The sequence below is a fragment of the Desmodus rotundus genome, chromosome 4 (genome assembly GCF_022682495.2).
Source record: "Desmodus rotundus isolate HL8 chromosome 4, HLdesRot8A.1, whole genome shotgun sequence".
NCBI lineage: Eukaryota > Metazoa > Chordata > Mammalia > Chiroptera > Phyllostomidae > Desmodus > Desmodus rotundus.
In genome coordinates this window covers 106,005,200-106,025,347 of record NC_071390.1, presented here as the reverse complement: position 1 = coordinate 106,025,347, position 20,148 = coordinate 106,005,200, and positions in this window count along the sequence as shown.

Below are 20,148 nucleotides of genomic sequence, written 5' to 3'. Positions count from 1 at the left end.
GTAGTAAACAAAAAAATAATAGAAACAATTTTCTAAAGGTGTAATACACACTCAGAACGGGTAAGCAGGAGAAGGACGTGTTACATAGAATGTGACAAAATGTGTGTCCTGGGTACCATTTCAGGTCTGGCGCTCCCTTGTATACTTCTCTGTGTACTTCATATCAATGCTCATTTACTCATAGTTTATATAAATTCAATTTGGATATTCGACCCATTGTTAAATATCCTATGTGAATTTGTTACTGCTGTTTTACTCCCCATCTCAGTGAATGGCAATGCCATTTACAGTTCTTCAAACCAGATGCTTTGATAATTCTCATTTTTTTCTTTTGTTTCTATCTGCAAACCCTAAAGATCCGTGAATAGAGTGGTTATCTCCTTTCAAACAGATCATTCCTCCCACAGTTCCTACCTAATTCTAATCCAAGCCACCATTACATCACACCTGGAATGTGGCAGTGTCACCTGGACTTTCCTGTCTGCTGTCACCACCACTCTTCTCTCTCTATGCAGCAACTGGAGAAGTCCTTACAAATAGAAGTCATTCAGTGGTCTAGTCTGCTTCACACTGTCCAATGATTTCACAGCTCAGAATAAAATAAATAACTATATCTCAGTTTATAACTACCTACACGATATAGCCACCACACCACTTCTTTGTTTTCATCTGCCATTTCTCTCAATACACTGGTCTCATTTATTTATCTTGATTAATGGGTCTCAGATATGGTTACTTGCTCCTCCCACTAATTTTAATGCCATCTCTTCCCACACTTGCTGTAGGGCTATGCTTTATGCATCATAGTAGAGAACCTGCTGACATACAAATGAAGGTTGCCAAGCTCTAGTCCTACCTTCTGGTGTGGTCCAAATTGTGCTTTGTTTTCTTGTAGAGCATTTATTACCTCCCTGCCATATCAAATATGTCTTAGTCTATTGGTTAGCTACTAATCTCAACTAACATTTTATCCCTATGAGAGCAGACACATTGTCTTTCTTTTTTAATTACTGTATTCTCAGCACTTAAAATAGTGTCTGGCAAGTTGTAAGTGTTAATAATCAGTTGTCAAAAATTATGAAGTGACTTTCAATTTTTTAGAATAACTGATTTTTTAAAATTATAGTTTCTTTTAATTACACTGATTTCTTCAGGCAAGGCCTGGTATCTATGGATTATTTTTTAAATTTTTATTAAATTTACTGGGATGACATCACGTTTCAAGTGTACAATTCTATAATATATCACCTGTATATTGCATTGTGTGTTCATCAACAGAAGTCAAATCTCCTTCCATCCCCATATACTTGTATTTGACCCTGTTTTCCCTTTACTACCTCCCCACCCCTTTATCCCTCTGATAACCACCATACTGCTGTCTTTGTCTATGAGTTTTTGTTTGTTCACTTGTTGCTTTCAGTTTCATACCCCACAAATGAATGAAATCATATGGTTCCTCACTTTTTCTGTCTGACTTATTTCACTTAGCATGATAGTCTCAAGACCCATCCATGGTGTTGCCAATGGCAGTATTTCATCCTTTCTTATGGCTGAGTAGAATTCCATTGTATATATGTACCAGTCATCTATCGAAGGGCATTGTGATTGTTTCCATGTCTTGGCCACCATGAATAATAATACTACAGTGAACACAGAGGTACATATATCTTTACAAATAATTTTTTTAATTTTTAAGATGGGGTACATATATATTTACTAATAAATGATTTCAAAATTTTCAGGTCGATACCCAGAAGACGGGTTGCTGGGTCATATGGTAACTCTAATCTTAATTTTTTGAGGGATGTCCACACTGTTTTCCATAGTGCCTGTACCACTTTATATTCCCACTAGCAGTGACTGAGGGTTCCTTTTTCTCCACAACCTCTCCAACACTTGTAATTACCTGTCTTGTTGATAATAGCCATTCTAACAGGTGTGACGTGATATCTCATTTTAGATTTGATTTGCACTTCCCTAATAGCTAGTGAAGTTGAGCATTTTTTCATGTATCTGTTGGCCATTTCTATGTCTTCTTGGGAGAAGTATCTGTTGAGGTCCTCTGCCCATTTTTAATTGAATTGCTTGTTACTGTGTTATTGAGTTTTATGAGTTCTTTATATGTTTTGGATATTAACTCTTTATCAGAGGACTTGTTTGCAATTATTTTCTCCCGTTTGGTTTGTTGCCTTCTTATTTTATTAACAGTTTCATTTGCTCTGCAGAAGCTTTGTAGTTTGATGTAGCCCCTTTTGTTTAATTTTGCCTTTACTTCCTTTGCCTTTGGGATCAAATTCATAAAATGTTTTCTTGATGAAGGTCCATAAAGTTGGTACCTGTATTTTCCTCTATGTAATTTATTGTTTTAGGTCTTATATTTAGGTCTTTGATCCATTTTGAGTTAATTTTTTTATATTGTGACAGATAGCTGTCCAGTTTTATTCTATTACCTGTGGCTTTCCAATTTTCCCATCACCATTTACTCAAGAGGCTTTTTTTCTTCCATTGTATGTTTTTAGCTCTGCCACTTCCTATGAAACAAAAATGTTTACCGGGTGTCTGATTAATTAAGTTAGGTCAACAACTGAGGATAGAAAAATTACTAGGAAAAATATAAATGGGCAGCAAAAACAGCAACAGGTTAACTGTGACTGTGATTGATTGAAAGTACTTACTTCCTATTTTAAAACGTATCTGTATTGTACAGATTGTTTTTAGTAACCTTGCACTAATTTACACAGAAAAACTATTTTTTTCTAAACACCGGTATGCTAGTATGATTTTTTGGGTGGTGCACATTGTCCTAACTGGATGGAAACTTTCATAACTCTCTTCCTCCTGACAGCTTTAGAGATATACAAGAGGAGGGGTGTTTGTATAGATTTGAAATAACAAATATAAAGGTTTTCTTAGGTATATACCTCAGTCCATCAGCCTTCCCGCCAATCTCCCACATGGATTACTCCTGGCCACTCATTCATGCAATAACAATGTGAATTTGGCCATACTTAAGTCAGGGTGTGACTAAATTGCATAATCTTTGAACAATTCTCATCTTTATTGACCAATAAGCTTCTACAAGGCAAAGATTCTAATTTGATCTCCTTGGTAGGCAGCTCACTGGTATATTTGTTGAATGAATCATCTCCTAGGTCTAATCTTTTAAAGTTGGATTAACGTTCCAAGAGCCTTTCACTTTATTTATATGATCACCCATTGAAGGTCCATATGGGCAATTTATACATGCAGGTTACTTTCTCCACAGCAAAGCAGCACACGCTTATTCAGAGGGTGTTTTTTTTTTTTTCACCATGTAACTATTTGAAGACAAGAAACCCTGTTAGATAATTAAAGCATCTATTTATCTCCTTGTCTGTGTGTGTTCTTTGATCTCATTATAGTTGAAATACTCTGGTTCTTGGTGTGCCCCTAATTTTCTCTGATATCTGTGTCATATTAGAGAAAATGATATGGGTATTGTGTTATGAGGCCTTGATTCCTATTTACCTCTTCTGTTTTAGCAGGTAGGCATCCTATTTAGGTCTTGCACATATGTCCTGTCTACTTTGCAGACTGTGGCTCAAATGTTGATTATGGAAACCTTGCAATTCTCTCTGGTCACCCTGCTAGTGTGCCACACCAATGCTGATCTAGAATCTCAGCAGAGCTTGTCACTGTAGTTCAGTTCCCAAACCTCTGGCTGTGTTGGTTCTTGTCAGGTCCACAGTCAGGGGGTTGCCTCAGAATCATGTACTGCCTTAAAAAAACCCTTTCTCCAGCTCATCCCTCTTTCAGGTCCTCCTCCTACTCTGTGTGCAAGGGAGGAAAGCTCTGCCTTTGTTACTGTGAAACAGGCAGAGACGGTGGCTCCACTCAGCTCCCTACCAGCCATGATCCCCTGAGGAAGAGGGTGAGTGTGGCCATTGATGCTCTGCTGGGGTTGGCTGGGTATTGTCAAGGACTCATCCTGAAGGCCACCCCTCTGGCTAGACAAAGTGGACATTTCTTGGGCCTTTTTTCCATTTCCATACATTGCAGTTCAAGGTCAAGGGACTCTCCAGTCTGGGATACATAGGAGGTGGTGCCTCCCACATACAGAGGATAAAAAGGAACTCATCACTGTGTCCTTTTTCATATCTCAACACCCCTAACCAGTCTGACTTTTTTTCTCCATCTTTCAACAGTTTTGTGATATTTGTTTCTTATATATTATCCAAAGGTTTTCATTGTAATTATTTGGAAGAATAGAGTGGAATGCATTTACCCCATTTTGTCCAGAACTAAAAATCAAGTTGTCATATTTTGAAATTACTTTTTTGCATAATAAACAAATTGTAATACAAAAGATACTTTGAAACCCAAAGAAAAGAATAAGATGAGAGATGATTAATAATACACAGTTTTCTATTTTTAGGCTTTTATTTTAGTCTTATACCTCTAAAACTTCAAGAAACGAGACACAAGGGAATAAAAGAGTATTTCTTGACTGTTGTCTCCTTTTACTGCTAAAGCAGCTCAGTGACTAGAAATAAAGAAAATCACCAAGTTTGAAGATAAGAGCAGAAGCTGTTAGCTCAGCAGTTCTATTTCACCTCTAAGAACAGGAAAGGCAGTGATTGTAGGACTGGAGTTGAGCTTGTGCGTTTATGGGTTTCATGTAGTTTCCAGGTCCTTTGTATGTTCTTCAACTATTCCACCAAGTTAAAAGAGTTGTGATGGTTCTGAAGAAGATCCACCCCCTGAACACTGAAGAATGAATTTAAAGAGGCACCAGAGAACATTAACTCTCAAAGGACAGGAGCCTGAATCAGCCATGAGGCCCATGCCTCATTCTCTCTTCCTCAGCAAGGGGGGCAAAAATCTGATTTTGAATACCATACTGAAATAATTGTAGTTTTAGACAATTAACATTAAGTGTTAATTAAATGTTATCCTTTCTAGTTTTCTTTCTGCTTTACCAAGATTCTGGAATCACTTTATTTCTACAGACTTATTTTAGTAGGTCAATTCAGATTTTGTTTGCTGGAAAATGTCTTTATTTGGTATTTATTTTTAAAGCTTATTTTCACTGAATATAGAATTCTGGTTTCATAGTTTGTTTTGTATGAGTTTCAGTTTAAATAAGCCATTCCATTGTCTTTAGTCTTTTGTAATTTATGCTTTAGTCCCTTTAAAAATGATTACTGATAAATGCTCTGGATAATTTTAAAGATAAATCTATGAATGACTTAAAATTTTTTCCCCTCTCTTTTTTATGGAGGTTAATCATTCTGTCTCAAGGCATGTGATTACATTATATTTATTTGGTTTGGGGCTGACTGATTTCTTGCATATGTGAATTTATTTTGTCTCTTCTCTCTCCCCCTTCTTTATTACTCTGGGAATCAAATTACCTATATGTTATGTCTTTTCACCAAGGCCCACATATATATCTGTAGCCCTTTTCCTGTGTTTCCCATGCAGTTTACTAATACTCTTTTCTACCCTTTCTGACATACTATTAAATACATCAATTGAACTATTAGTATAATAATAATTTAATTACAGATATATAGTTTCCTTTCAATTTTATTTATGGATTCTAATTCTTTGGTAAATTTTCCCTCAAATCTAATTTCTTAAACATATTCATCATAGTTAAGAATTTAAGACAGATGACATCTGCTTTACCTTTGGGTCTACTCCGGGAACATCAAGTAACTTGAATTGACGACTGGACATGAAACATAGTAGATTCTCTAAATAACGTCGTCTTTCTTCAGACTATTTGGTTTTATTCTAGGCCACACTAAGAATGGCAGAAGCTCACGTTAATGCACTCAGAGACTGAAGTGGCTTTGTGAGAGTTGGTCTATTTTCAGTGTTGCTGTCTACTCTTGAGGAGCAGTCCATTAAGCGTTTCCTCATGAAGCTTATGGCACTTACCAAAGTATCTATTTTGCTCTACTTAGGGTTTAGCTTTTGAGCCACTGTTTTTTATTTCTTGGTCATTCATCTCTTAGCAGCTTAGAATTTGGCAAATGTTTGGAGAGGAAATTCCACGCAGAATGTCAGGTCTTACATCCTCAAGTCTTACCTGCATTGATTGCTTTTGAATGCCTTCAAGTGGTTGGGGGTTTTGTATATTTTGTCCAGTTACTTTGGTTGTTCTTGATGAAAAAAATATGTCTGATATAAGCTACTGCAATAGAGACGGAAGCAGAAATGTTTATTTGCTTTATTTGTCTTAAACATTGACTCCTGTGAGGTCCGGAACCAGCCACCTTGTTTATAATTATGTCACCACATGTTGTCTTTGTACTCATACGTGGCCTACCTTCCATGCACCCAAATTTATCATTTGACACATGTTATACACAGAGCAGACTTCTCTGATTTTTTCTTTTTTGTGCTTTTTGACATTTCAGTTTATTACTTTTGGCCACATGATATATGTAGGTATATTTAAAAGCAAAGCTTACTTACAATGTTACAAGAGAAGTAGTTATCTTTTCCACTCATCATTATACCCCTCCCTCCACCCACCCCACAATTATTTTCCTTTTACCGTAAATTATATTCATTTTGTGGTAGTGTCTATTGTTATTTTTCCTCATGTTTCTAAGTAAGATATTTATGCTCTTTGACAAAAATAACAAGCTGACTAGAGCTATGGTTTAAATGTAGATATAAGTAAGTATGTATGTTTATAAATCATTATCCAAGATACATCCCAGCTCTAACATCCTACAGGAAAGTTTAATTTTCCCCTGAATCGGGGAGATTAATACACAGTAACCCAGGTGTGTCAAACTCATTTGCACTGGGGGCCATATCAACCTTGCAGTTGCCTTCAAAGGGCCGAATATAGATCTCCTTGCCCCTAGTTAGGGTGTAGTTACATTTATACAGTCCTAAAATGACATTCAGCCCTTTGAAGGCAACCACAAAGCTGATGTGGCCCCTGGTGCAAAAGAGTTTGACACTCCTGCAGTAACCCAGTGTAACTTCAATATAAAGTTATGCTAAAACAAAATTGATCTCTTCACAATACATCCATGTCCGCAGGCTGATCTTTTAAAAGTGGCTACAGGCCATGGGGATATTACATACAACCAACCCTCTAATCTTCTATCATTTCCACTATTCTAATCCCCTTAAACCCAAAGCTCCTTCCATCCTGCCTGTACCTCCCAAATAACCTGTGTTCTGTCTGAAACCCTGACTCTTGGCCCTATGTATCCTTCAGACCTCATGTAACTCAGGGACTGACAATGGAGTTACAATTTTCCAGGATATAACAGGATATAACCAATTTACTAACAGATCATCATTTCTCCATTCCTTTGCAAAACTCCCCCAAACAAGCAAAGAGAACAACTATGGTCTTATGCTGCCATCATTTTTTTGGATACTACTCCGACTCATGAAGGTTTCAATTAAAAGACAAAATACCTTTCTTTTCATCCTAATTAGACTGAGAGGTTTTTGGTTTTGGGGACTTTTTTGTTTTTTTGTTTTTAAATGCCATGTAAACTCTAGAAAACCAGTACATTGTCTTTTTCATCACTGTGTCCCCAAGGCTGGGTGCAGTATCTGTCACAGAATAGTACTAGACAAATATTGCTTGGATAGTGAATGGGTATAAATTGATATAAGTAATCTATTTAATAGCATCAACCTAATGCTTACCAAGGTCCATACCTAACTTGCTTTATCCTTTTCTCTTTTCCCTTCTTTTATATTAGTCAAATTTCTACACATTTTCTCTGTATCCCTTCCATTATTCTGCCATTATGCCCTTTTATCCCTTTAATTTTATTCTCTCTCTGTAAACAACCCTTCCCTCTATCATTAAAATAAGGGTTCTTTTCCTAAAAGCCAAACAAAATCACTAGCCCCCAGAGCTCACATCGCATTCCAGCTGTTCCCCTGTTGCTCCATTTTCCCTTATATCTCTACATGTGGAAGAGATCTCTGCATATCCTAAATCCCTCTGTATGGCTTCCATCTACATTGAGTCTTCAAAATTGATAAGCACAGAAAAGTACAAAATGATTTGAATTTTTATCACTGAATTTCTAAAGATTGTGCATAGGACTGGATCCTATGAGCATGCAGTCTTAAGAGCAAAGAAGCACTTAGGAACAGAAATCACTTATAGCGATGAAGTTCCAAGAGAATCCAGATTAAATCTGAAAAATCAAATTGCCATGAGGCTTCAAATTCTGGCTCAGTCGACTTGTTGGAATCTATAATTCATGGTACCCATATCTAAATTAACCTGAAATGTTTGAAATGATTTGCTCTAAAGTATAGAAAGAGACCCAAAGACTTAGACAGGAATGATTCATTTGTGATGCACATATCCATCTCTTATTCCCAAAAGAGCTCAGAATGTACTTCCTTTTTTTTCCTTACCCTATTTGTCTTCCAGTGAGAAATTCACTATATTAATTGCTGAGTTCTGTCTGAGTACATACAATTTTGTTGATAGTACAAATTGTAGGATAATAGTTAAAATTTTCTAGACTTACTTTTTTGTGGGGTGTGTGGAGGTTAAGAACTGTGGGTTTATTGTTAACAGAAGTGAATTCTCACATGGAAAGTTGGAGAGTTTCTGGGCGATTGGAGAGAATTCAGGGAAGGTCACAGAATCCATCTGTAGGGTAAATGGAGGCAATATGGCTTCCTCACCCAGGTGTCTGGGTAACTAAGGGAAGCAGTGTTCCCATAATCTTGAATCGGCCTGATATCTAGTGTTCTCATAGCCTTGAGACTGTGTCTAATAAACTGTTCCTATAGCATGAAGTGGGCTCACATGTGCAGAATTATGCTATGTTTTATAATTTTCTGGCTTGAAGCTGGCTTTGTTTGCCTCTACTACTTAAGGTAATAGGGGCTTCTCACTAGAGACACACAGTTTGCAGTGTACGTGGCTTGCCTACCCGTGAGTAAAGGCATGTCAACCATCCCCACGGTTCTGCGCATTTTCTTCCATTTCCCTGAAGCCAGAGTGGACCTGCCAGGCCTTTATAGGCTGCAACACACCATCCCATACAGGCAAATTTTGACTAGAGCAAAATAGAGTATTTAAGACTGAATCAATAAGTATAACATATAATTTATATAACATGTAGTAATTTATTTTCAAAATGTAACCATAGACTATATTTCACAGATATCTGGGTTAATATTTGCTTTAGCGGTTCAATGCCTTATATAGAAAAAAGATTTTAATATAATATTTTTAGTTAAGAACACTGAAGTGTTCTGGAGGTAGTCTTGAAATCTGCCTTTAACTGAGTGATGTGAAAATCCAGACACACTGATAAACTTCTGTGTGTATTTTACATGTTTTCTGTCTAGAAATGGTGTGGTATAACATCTTCACATCTGTGTCCATTTACCTGGGTTATTTCATTTTAAATACACAATAGTTACATAGTTACCTAATAACATCATGTATTAAAAATGCAAATTATGCATTCATTAAAGAGAAACATCCAGCATTTTGGGAATAACTGCACACAGACTTCAAAATGAACTGATCACTAAGGAAAGAATACAGTGTTGGTCTGCTGGCCAGAATGTCATTGTAGATCACAGAAATTTTTTTCTTTGGTCTTTCTCATTGCAGACCCAGTAGAGTCTCTGACTTAACCCATAGCTATTCCTAGTTCAGAGACTTTTGAATAATATTATCAGCAAATGGAAGAACTGCCATATTTATCTTACTGACCTATAAAACAGGGAATAACAATTTGTTCAATTACAGCTGACATACACTATTCTAAAACAAAGAATAGTTTGATAGCAATTTAAAAGTGAACGCCTTTTCTCTTCTAAAGTGAAAATAAAAGCTGTAACACAGTCCTGGAGAAACCGTAAAGATCAGTGTCCTCGAAGTCTTGAAGGAAGCGGGCCTGGCTACTTTCATTACACCCATGTTTAACCAACCAATGGTTGTGTTTTAGAAGACAAGTTTATCAACTGGTTACTTCAGTTGCTTCTGTGTTCCAATTTCACTTTATTACTGGAAGTCCCGACAAGCAGTAAGCAGCTGTTTATCCTGCCAAAACCATTGCTTTGTTTTTCCTATTCCAATAAGCATGGGACCCTGAGGTGTTACTCAGATCTCTGGCTCGGTGTCATAATTAATTCCAAAGGGACTTCAGTGACTCAATAAGTCCACAGGGCATATTGGTGGTCTTCCATGTTGACAATATGCTGATGTTACCTGGAAGGTTGGAGGTGGTAGGTTTCCTAAATGCCTTGATCATAAATATGTGCTCCAGAGAATGAGGAATACATTTCATTAAATTGAAAGCTCTCCCAACCTCTCACAAAGTTCTGAAGTCTACGTGCATGGGACAAGTTCATTGACCTTGTGTTTCTAACCACTCAAAGGCTGAAATTCCAAGATCAAGGTGCCAGCACAGGGTTCTTAGTAAACTCTCTTCCTAGTAATGTCCTCACGTGACCTTCCTTGGTGTGTGCACAAGTGCGTGTGCACACACACAGATCACAGGTATGTTTCTCTTTGTATAAGAATATTAACTCCTTCACAGAGCCCTACTCACTTCCCAAAGGCCCCATCTTCAAAATACCTTCACTTTGGTGATAATGTTTCAACATACGAATTTGCGGGAGGCTAACCTCTCTTTGGTAAGAAATAATGTTTTTCAGGAATAAATCTGGAATTCATTAACTCATAACAGAAAGGGGAATATGTACTAATGTTCTCTGGAGTGAGTGATTTTTGCCTCAAGCAAAATGTATGCCCCAATAAAAAAGAAAATCTTGTAAGTGACACAAAAGCAATAAAACAACAAAAACCAAGTAAACAATGCTGCTAAAGGAGAGAACGTCACATGCTTCACCTCCAAGCCCAATCCTTTGTCTTTTTGGGGTTATAAGTTTCCTCATACCTGTGTGGTCTTCAATGCTGTGGACACCAAAATTGTTCTGACATTACCTATGGAGAAGGTTTTTGCAGGGGTCTTCTGTGATAGATTCTCAAAAACGTCAGTTTTTGATGTTTTGGGGAGTTCTCCTCACCATGAGTCATGGTACAAAGACTTCTGGACACAGGGAAGCCCATGTAATATTTCAGCATACTGAACAACCATAGGATTTTTTAAAAGGCAATTCCCAACATTTATATTATGCCCTGCAAAATGCATGTGATTACATGTAACACACTTATTGCAAAAGGGAGAATGGACTGATTTTTCTCACCATGGTTTCAGGAAGCCTTATCAGTTCGTGCAATCTCAGCGTGGTTGCCTGGATACTTTTCCTTGGCTATTATTCTGATTAAAGGGCAATCTAGAGCTTTTTTTAAAAAAAAATTGATATGTCATTTGAAATGTTATCAGCCCTTCCTTACACTGATTTGTCAAGTGCGGTATTGAGCATTTTTATTTAAAGATGGTTTTTCAATGGGTTAAAATAAAAAGTTGATCCTCTCATTTTTCTCAGCCCCCTTTAAATGTATACTGGTACTAACTGCTGTGAAACTTCTATGGGATCAAATGGATTCATCAAATTTTGGGGTTTGTAGGCATGAGGGATGATGCCAGACTTCATATTTTACAACTTCAAGATAACCAACCATTATTGTGAATAAATGGCCATCAGAATAAATCTTGGGGAAAAAAGTGCCTCGAAAATCACCATTTTTGGAGGACTTTCAAAACTCCTATCTTTGATATTGTAATTAACAGTTAAGGAAGTAAAAGTCCCCATTGTCCTGATTCAGAGGAAATTCAGGGTATAAAAATTCATACCAGCAATCCATACATTTAAATACATAATTAATTTTCTTTAGGTATAATTTGCATACAATGAACAGCATGCATTTAAAATACACAATCTGGTCAGCGAGGAGCATACATCTGTGAAACAATCATCATGGTCCAGAGAGAAAACACATGAACCCCCAATGTTTGAACCCCCAGTGAACCCCCAGTTCTCTCAGCCCCGCTTGAGCCCCACCCTCAGGCAGGCACTGCCTGTATTCGTCCCCTGTATCCCTTTTGTTAGATTTTCATAAATGGAAACAGTTTGCATTCTTTATTTGCTGATTTCTTTTGCTCAGAATCATTACTTTGACATCCATCAATGTTGTGTGTATCATTAGTTCATTCCTTTTCTTTACTAAATAGTGTTCCATTGTAGGGTTAGACCAAATTGTGCTTTTTTCCTCTTCATGGATTATACAGATTTGAGTTATTTTCAGGTTTTTCCTCTTACAAATAAAGCCTCTGTGGACATCTGTGTTTATTGTAAGGGCATATGTGCAGATCACATGGTAAGTGTATGTTTACATTTTAAAGAAATTGCCAAATTGGTTTTCCATGTTTGCACAATATTGCAGTCCTACCAGTAATGCATAAAAGTACCAGTTGCTCCACATCCATATCCCCATCAACATTTGCTCTACCCAGTCTTTTTAAATATTTTAGCCATGTTGTAACAATGGGAATTGTAACAGTGGGGGATTCTAACCCATCCCATCATTCTTCTGACATTATTTCTGTAAATGCTCACTCTGACTAATATGTAGCTTGTAGATAAACAGCATGTTTATATAAGAATCCTAGGAACTACCTTAAAAAAATACAGACTCCAACCTTCAGGCATCCCAGCTCCTGGAGACTTGTTGACTGTCCACCATGGAGCCAGGATGATGTGAAGCCAGGATGACACACACAGGTCATCACTGTCCTTATCGGAATGGACTGTGCTCGTCTGCACAAGAGAGCTTTTCAACCCCCTCCCTTAATCTCTCTGTTCAGCTTCCCCTCTCCCTCCTTATGAGAACCTTTGCCTGCATGGAGATAGAGAGATGGGCTTTGAGACATGAGTCCCCCATCTTCCAGATGGCTGGCATCTGAAAATAAACCACTTTCTTGTACATCAGCTACTGACTCTTGAGTGTTGGCTTTCGAAATGGCAGGCAGCAGGACCTGCATTGGGTTACAGTTTTTGGCGACTCAGTTGGGACAATGTGGACTCTGGTAAGGCCTGGAGTGCTCAGGCTGGAGTCCCAGCTGACATGCATTTGGTTACAATTCTAATAGGCACATGCACTGTTGTTTTAGCTTGTATTTCCTATTTCCTGAATGACTTTTACTTTTTTTTTCATTTTTCTAGGTATTCTCTATCTTTAGTGAAGTTTCTGTTTAAGTCTTTTGTATGTTAACTGTATTGTCTGTTTTCTTATTACAGGTTTGGAAATCCTTTAAATCTTCATACATCCTGAATCAAATCCTCTATAAGATATATTCTTTGCAAGATATTTCCTGGTCTTGTGTTTTCATTCTTTTAACACTCTTTTTAAGAACAGTTCTTAATTTTGATGATGTCTAATTTACACATTTCTAAAAATTTTGTGAACCATGTTTTGGTATCATATTTTAAAAATATTTAAACCAAGATTTAAAAGATTTTTTCCTATGTTTCCTCTTAAATATTTTATAGATTCAGATTTTATTTTATTTTTTCGTGTGTGTTTGCATATTTATGTAGATTTATTTTTTTATTTTTTAACTTTTTTATTGTTGTTCAAGTACAGTTTTCTGTCTTTTCCTCCCACCCCTTCCCACCACCCCAAACCTCCCCACCTCTCTCCCCTGTTTCCACCTGCCCTTGTTATTGTCCATGTGTCCTTTATAGTAGTTCTTCCAAACCCTTCACCCTTTTCCCCTATAATCACCTCCCCTCTACGCTCTGGTCACTGTCAGCCTGTTCTCAATTTCAGTGTCTTTGGTTATATTTTGCTTGCTTGTTCGTTTTGTTGATTAGTTTCCTGTTAAAGGTGAGATCATATGGTATTTGTCTTTCACTGCCTGGTTTATTTCACTTAGCATAATGCTCTCCAGTTCCATCCGTGCTGTCCATCGCAAAGGGTAGGAGCTCCTTCTTTCTTTCTGCTGCATAGAATTCCATTGTTTAAATGTACCATAGTTTTTTGATCCATTCATTTACTGATAGGCACTTAGGTTGCTTCCAGCACTTGGCTATTGTAAATTGTGCTGCTATGAACATTGGAGTGCATAGGTTCTTTTGGATTGGTGTTTCAGGGTTTTTAGGGTATAATCCCAGCATTGGAATTGCCATGTCAAAAGGCAGTTCCATTTTTAGTTTTCTCAGGAAATTCCATACAGATTTTAAAATGAGATTTTTTTTCCATTTTGACTTAATTTTTGTTCACTGTGAGTCCTTTTATTCTTTTCTACCATGTATCTATTAAATATATTAAGTAGTTAAAATCATTTTAATGTCTTTATATGGTAATTTTATATGTGTGTCTCTTCTAGTTCAGTTTTGACCGATGTATTGTTATCCTAATGTGGGCCTTATTCTCCTAATTTGGTTTTTGCATGCCTCTATTTAGCCTGGGTCAGGGATACAAAAAGCCCCCCAAAATATTAAAAATTCTTATTTGAACTGTTGAATTTGTCTTACAAAGTTTTCTTCTCCCACTTCAAAAACCATGGTGGACTGTGCCATGTTGGAAATAAAACCATTTTGATACTGACATGATCAGAATGATTCTAACAGATCAAAGAAAGCTCCGGGCTTTCAACACTCACATTTGCAGGTTGTAGGAATCTGGGGTCTCCCACCTCAGTGATGTTAGCTTTGACATCTGCACGGACCAGCTGGTAGTGGTTAGTTTGTTTCCCATCATTTGTGATTTTGAATTGAGCTTGTTAATAAGGATGGATGGGAGGCAGGTGTGGCAGTTTCTGGGCGGTTATTGGTACGTAATTGCTTCAGGCTATTGTTTTAAGCAGTTCCTATTTGTACATTGTTCCAAGTGCTGCTGTCAATTGAGGCTCAGCTAGGAATGCACAACTATTTCAATTAGGCTGCAATTATAAATCTAAATTAATCATGAAAAGCATCCAGATCTGGCAATTTCAGCAAAAATGTTAATAATGAAGTCTGAATTCATAATAGCAGAACTGGTAAAAAATATCCCAATCTTTTCAAGAATTTCAGGGATGAAACAACATTCGAAGGCCAATTTTTACTTGTAAATTTTAAAAGCTATGATTTTTCACTACCGCTTATAGTAATTCAAGACTAAAATACAATCAGGATTTAAAATTTTATTTTAGAAAATGATTAATTGTTTTATATAATTCAACTTAGCAACTGCGACAATGGTGTAATGAGGTCCTTACTGATCATGAATGTGATGTACTTTTCTAAGTCAACACAAATTAGTAAAGTATGTGGAAATATTGCCAAGTGAAATTTCTAACATGAAATTGTGTCTGCTGCACATTATTTAGGAATAAGAGGGGGAGTGATCCATTTGGACCTTTTGAACATTTTTAATTATGCAGATACTTTTATTCCATACTTGAAAACTCACAAAGGATAACAATTGTTTATTTAAGGTAAAAGGGAAATAGCTTGAAGTCCTGGTGTCATTGCCTTGTTTTGCTAAGGAAAATATTAAAAATGGAGTTATGAGGGCCACCTTGAACAATCATTCTGTCATTTCATTGTGCCCAGAAGTGAGAGCAAGCTTGGCTTACCCCAGCATACCCACCGTACTTATGACTGCTACTGCAAAGTTGCTGTCTGCATTGGACATAAGAACTGAACTGTCACGTGAACTTGAAGGGATTTTATTATATTCATTCTATCACAGGGGGTAATTTGAAAAATGAAGTTCCTTGGCCATAACAATGTATATTAATCAAAGGCTACAATAAATGCTTATCAACCAGTGGGCAATACCAGAGATGTGGGTGCTGATGGGGGTAGTTCGGCAGGCCCAGGTGGGAGCTTCAGATGAGACTTGGATGTGTCCACTAGTATTTGTAGAATGTAGACATGCAAGAGCAGGGCCAAGCAGAGCTTCCTCACCACGGGGAGAGTCCCCCTGACAGCAGATATTTGGACCTGAACAGACTGCTGCCTGGGGCGATTTCCAATGCTTACCACACATTGTCAAGCTGACGTGTTTTCTTGCAATGTTATTTTTGTATTAAGAGAGTTTCTGTAAAAGCAATGAATCCAGTATTGCTATATTTGAACTTCTTGACATGAATAATATTATTCACATTATCCTTCCACATATATTCACTTTTAAAATCACAGTGATGGAGAAAAGAAGTTATTTGGTGTAGTAGAAAAAAGTGAAAGGAAAAGTGTTCCTTTTATGAAGGAAATTGTGTCACATGTTCTTGGTACCACAAAACTTAACAACTTTCTAACTGTTGCACATTCTAGGGTACAGTCTCTGCAAGGTCATGATGACTCTGGGTGTGGAGTGGAAGACACAGACTTTGAAGGTGCCTACACTGGGATTTGAATTCCAGCTCTTATCTTCTTCACATATGAGCTTGGAATACACGTGGCTCCTTTAAGTTACTATGTCCATATCTGTAAGAGCAAACACAGATCAATTTTTGTGATGTTTTATAAATAATTTATGTTAAAAATAATAGACATTGAATAATAAACTTGCCTTAGACATTTTGCTAAGCACCTCATATGTTCATCATTTAATCCTCCTAAAATTCATCGTTTGCATACTCTGCTTCTTTTCCATTTCGCGAGTAAGAATGTGGAATCTGAGGATCACAGAGACTCGGTACCTGCCCATCACAGAGCTAGTACTACTCACCTTCCATGCTCACTGCATGCTCAGCTGCTAAGCTCAGTGCTTGTCACCCAGCGCAAGGCTCCACTAAATGTCTGTTTTATGAAACACATAAAGCACAGTTTACTTCTTTGGTTGTAAATGGCTGCATTTAATTCATATTTCTGCACAATGTTGGTGTCCAGTGAACTATATTAAGGTGTTTACTACCAAATCATATAGCATCACTTTCAAACCAATATATAAACAAATAGATTAATGAATAAAAAAATTGTATACTTATTACATTTTCACCCACATTTTTCCTCCTTGGTATCTTCTAGAAAATGCTTGAGAGAAGTAACAGATGATGAAATAAACAAATCACTGATGAACTAAGGATGAACTGAGAGTATTAGGAACAGATGAATATATTTTAAGTGGCAAGCATGAAACTGGCTGTAATTTGACATCATATGAACTGTACTTATATTCCCCATAATGAAATTGTTCATAGTTCATAAGGTGGCATTAAACATGCTACCATGTCAGGCAAGATGGCATGAGTTTGAGCAAATTCCAGGAAGCCAGGTTTCTGAAGGTGGTGTTGAGTCTCAGATGGCTGTTTCTGGTAGAAGATGACAACTGCTTTTAGTCAAAACTCACTGAAAATTTTTCTGGTTGATTTTTAAAATTTCAGTGTTTCCTATTATCTTGAAAATGGATATTGAAAGGTGGAATTTACTGGGGGTGTGAAGGATAAAGTTTTGTTTCATTGGGACTGCTTTGAGAGATGAAGTTAGTCCTGGAATTGGGTGGATGCTTCAGACTGAATGTCTGTGTCTCCCCAGTCCAGATGTTGAATCCTCCATCCCAGGTGACAGTGCGGGCAGGTGGGGCCTGTGGGAGGTGATGAGGCCCTGAGGGTGAAGCCTTCATTATAAGGTTAGTGCCCTAGTATAGAGAAGCCAGAGACACATTTGCCCTTTTCGCCACTCGAGGACATGGCGGGGGTGGGAGGAGGAGGTATGTCTGTGCAACCAGAAAGCAGGCTCACTAGGCCCCACCTTGCCGGTACCTCCATCTGGACTTTCAGCCTCCAGAAGAGTGAAAGGTCAACGTCTGTCCCTCACAGGCCCCCAGTCTATGGGATCCTGGTCCAGCAGCCCCAGCAGTCCAAGACAGAGCGCCCTGGCTGTAATTGCTGTCAGCACTGTCGGGGATCAGTCACCTTATCAACTTCCTCAGCTTCTGGCTTATTGGTGACCAGGGACCCACAGACCTTCTGCTCCCAGGGGAGCCACTGCAAGGTGTCCTTTCAGGTTCCCCTAGAACAAGGGAGAGGGGCCTGCAGGGTCGACCAGCTCTCAAACCTCTTTCAGCCACCTTGAGCTTCAGGGTTTTGCCTCACAGAATGCAACTTAGGGGTCAGATCTCTGTTCCCCACGTGCAGCAGGTCCTGGAGTAATGGCGTTTAGGTGTAACATCGATGAGAAATAGCGCTCCTCAGCCAGGTAGGTCTGTGCAGCGGTCTCCCCACGTCTGCACAAATGGTTTCTCTCTGGGACCCAGGTTTTCTCTTACACGCCAAAGCTCTGTGAGGAAGATGGCTGATGTGTCTGCCTTGTCCCCATCTTGTCCCCATCTGAGTGTGTGTGGGTGTGAGTGGCTCTGTGATGGATGGTGTCCTGTCCAGGGTGGGTCTCTCCTGTGCTCTGAGCTGCTGGGAGTGACTCTGACACTCGTGCCCCTGAACTGGGATCAAAAGGTAGGAAAATGATGATCTGACTTGAGTTTATTATCTTTCTTCAATGGATGTGTGGTTCCCACATCCTTCAATGATTTCATGTTAGAAGAGTTTGGGTTTTTATTTAGAACTCTAATGTTTTTGTGACCAGAAATAGGCCACAGGACTTCACTCCCATTTATATCAGTTCTCTTAAGGTAAGCTTGGTTTCCTTCTATGTCATTTCACTTAAAGTTGCAGTTTTCAAGAACCTACCAGGAACCTACCGACAACAGTAAGTGAGGACTTACTGTAATCATGTTAGTGACTTGCTTTCTGCTGTGTTCTTGCTACTGGAAGGAAACAACACACATCAGCACACTTTCACACTGAAATGACAGTTCCGTCTTACTGTGTAAACTTCCTTATTGTGTGGGTGAAAATACTATGGTCAACAGAGAGGGGAATCAGCACCAGCGTTCTTGTTTCTTAAGGAATCGTGTGTGGAGATGGATCTTGTGGACAAATGGGTTCAGTTCTCCTCACTCTCACCTGGCTGTTCACCTTCTGACTTGGATCTTTCAATCTCAATATGTCCATACTGGATTATTGATCCCACTTGCCCATCTTTCTGTCCCTTGGTTTTTCCCATCCCAGGAAATGGAAAAAGCAGCTCCTGGTTCAGGTGCTTTCTCTCCAACCACCAGTTTTAAATAGTTGCTGATGAGAGGGATCAGGTGCAAGTACACCTGAATCTACTTCACTGCTCAGATGCATGGACCTGTCCAGACTGTGTGCAACTATATTGTCACAGTTCCCTAATGTGTCCCTTACTTCCCCAGCATGCTCTCTATACAGCACTTCTAAAAGCAAGTCCACTGTGAAACCCCCAGCTCAACACCCTGCGTAGGTGCCTTCTCACTGGGAATAAAGTAGACAGCAAGGCCAGACAGGCCTTACTGAAGATTCCTGACCCAGGTGCAGAGAAGGGTTCCTATGGGGGCCTTAAACATGTATATTGATGCCAATTACCAAGGACAGGCATGAAATCAACCCTTAGTTAGGGGCCTGGAAATCTGTTTTCCTAAAAGTCCCCCCAGGTGATTCACATACAGAGCTGAGTCTCAAAACCAGCCCACTCACTCCCTAGCCATCCCAACCTCTCTCTGACCCCTCAGCAGAAGACCCAGTATCCCCCCTCTGAGCTTTGGAGCAGTTTAGTGAGGGGGCCTTTTGAAGGGTGGGCACAGACACAAGACTTGCCAGCTTGGATTTTTCTCTTTCATAGTTTTTGTTAGTACCTTCTGTTTACATTTAGATTTACAAAGTTACTGTAAATGTATAAGAACAATAATAGAAGCTAGAGCATATACTTTACCCCAAATTAACAATTCTTGTATTTCAGTTCCTCTGACTCCATCTCTGTGTGTGCTTGTCCCACCCCCTCCCTTATGGTCTCTCACTGAGTCTCCTGTCTCTCCCTCTGTGCACCTCTTTCCTTCCATGAGTCTTTCCCTCTCTCTGTCTCTCCCAGTCTCTCCTTGTCTGAGTCTCTCCCTGCCAGATTGTCTCTCTTTCCATCTTCCTCCCTCTCTGTGTTGTCGTCTTTCTCTGTCTGAATGTGTCTCTGAGACACGCCATTTTACTCTACAGCTCTGACTTTCTGTGTGTATCTGGGTGTCTCTGAGTCCCTTTTCTGTGATTTTTGTGTCTCTCTGAGATGCTATGTGATTTGTGTGTTTGAGATTCTTTAACTCTTTCTCTTGGAGACTCTCACTGACACTGTGTGTCTCTGAGACTACCCTTGTGACTCTCCGTGTCTTAAGAGTCC